The sequence below is a fragment of the Oncorhynchus mykiss genome, chromosome 9 (assembly GCF_057628025.1).
Source record: "Oncorhynchus mykiss isolate SJ-2025 chromosome 9, ASM5762802v1, whole genome shotgun sequence".
In the NCBI taxonomy this organism is placed as follows: domain Eukaryota; kingdom Metazoa; phylum Chordata; class Actinopteri; order Salmoniformes; family Salmonidae; genus Oncorhynchus; species Oncorhynchus mykiss.
In genome coordinates, this window is record NC_143030.1 from 54,569,899 (window position 1) to 54,572,398 (window position 2,500).

Below are 2,500 nucleotides of genomic sequence, written 5' to 3' on the forward strand. Positions count from 1 at the left end.
GACAGACAGACCAATAGAGACAGACAGACCGACAGAGACGACCGACTGACACAGACAGACAGACAGACAGACAGACAGACAGACAGACAGACAGACAGACAGACAGACAGACTGACTGACTGACTGACTGACTGACTGACTGACTGACTGACAGACAGACAGACAGACCAATAGAGACAGACAGATCGCTAGAGACAGAGAGACCGACAGAGACGACCGACTGACACATACAGACAGACAGACAGACAGACAGACAGACAGACAGACCTATAGAGACAGACAGACAGACCAATAGAGACAGACAGACAGACCAATAGAGACAGACAGATTGATAGAGACAGACAGACCGACAGAGACGACCGACTGACACAGACAGACAGACAGACAGACAGACAGACAGACAGACAGACAGACAGACTGACTGACTGACTGACTGACAGACAGACAGACAGACAGACAGACAGACAGACAGACAGACAGACAGACAGACAGACAGACAGACAGACAGACAGACAGACAGACAGACCGATAGATACAGACAGACAGACCAATAGAGACAGACAGACAGACCAATAGAGACAGACAGATTGATAGAGACAGACAGACCGACAGAGACGACCGACTGACACAGACAGACAGACAGACAGACAGACAGACAGACAGACAGACAGACAGACAGACTGACTGACTGACTGACTGACAGACAGACAGACAGACCAATAGAGACAGACAGATCGATAGAGACAGAGAGACCGACAGAGACGACCGACTGACACATACAGACAGACAGACAGACAGACAGACAGACAAACAGACAGACCGATAGAGACAGACAGACAGACCAATAGAGACAGACAGATTGATGGAGACAGAGAGACCGACAGACAGACAGACAGACCGATAGATACAGACAGACAGACCAGTAGAGACAGACAGACAGACCAATAGAGACAGACAGACCGACAGAGACGACCGACTGACACAGACAGACAGACAGACAGACAGACAGACAGACAGACTGACTGACTGACTGACTGACTGACTGACTGACTGACTGACTGACCAATAGAGACAGACTGACCGACAGAGACAGACAGACAGACAGACAGACATACTGATAGAGACAGAGAGACCGACAGAGACGACCGACTGACACATACAGACAGACAGACAGACAGACAGACAGACAGACAGACCAATAGAGACAGACAGACAGACCAATAGAGACAGACAGATTGATAGAGACAGACAGACCGACAGAGACGACCGACTGACACAGACAGACAGACAGACAGACAGACAGACAGACAGACAGACAGACAGACTGACTGACTGACTGACTGACAGACAGACAGACAGACAGACCAATAGAGACAGACAGATTGATAGAGACAGACAGACCGACAGAGACGACCGACTGACACAGACAGACAGACAGACAGACAGACAGACAGACAGACAGACAGACTGACTGACTGACAGACAGACAGACAGACAGACAGACAGACAGACAGACAGACAGACAGACAGACAGACAGACTGACTGACTGACTGACTGACCGATAGAGACAGACAGACCGACAGAGACAGACAGACAGACCGACTGACAGAAACAGACAGACAGACAGACAGACATACTGATAGAGACAGAGAGACCGACAGAGACGACCGACTGACACATACAGACAGACAGACAGACAGACAGACAGACCAATAGAGACAGACAGACAGACCAATAGAGACAGACATATTGATAGAGACAGACAGACCGACAGAGACGACCGACTGACACAGACAGACAGACAGACAGACAGACAGACAGACAGACAGACAGACTGACTGACTGACTGACTGACTGACAGACAGACAGACAGACAGACCAATAGAGACAGACAGATCGATAGAGACAGAGAGACCGACAGAGACGACCGACTGACACATACAGACAGACAGACAGACAGAGAGACAGACAGACCGATAGAGACAGAAAGACAGACCAATAGAGACAGACAGATCGATGGAGACAGAGAGACCGACAGAGATGACCGACTGACACAGACAGACAGACAGACAGACCGATAGATACAGACAGACAGACCAGTAGAGACAGACAGACAGACCAATAGAGACAGACAGACCGACAGAGACGACCGACTGACACAGACAGACAGACAGACAGACAGACAGACAGACAGACATAAACAGACAGACAGACAGACATACTGATAGAGACAGACAGACAGACCAATAGAGACAGACAGATCGATAGAGACAGAGAGACCGACAGAGACGACCGACTGACACATACAGACAGACAGACAGACAGACAGACAGACAGACCGATAGATACAGACAGACAGACCAATAGAGACAGACAGACAGACCAATAGAGACAGACAGATTGATAGAGACAGACAGACCGACAGAGACGACCGACTGACACAGACAGACAGACAGACAGACAGACAGACAGACAGACTGACTGACTGACTGACAGACA

General features: G+C 49.3%; 1 protein-coding gene across 23 annotated transcripts in view; it reads left to right on the forward strand.

The window, feature by feature from the left end:
- sulf2b (sulfatase 2b) overlaps nucleotides 1–2,500 on the forward strand; it is a 181,541-nt gene that overhangs the window by 151,813 nt on the left and 27,228 nt on the right. The gene's annotated exons all lie outside the window — the stretch shown is intronic.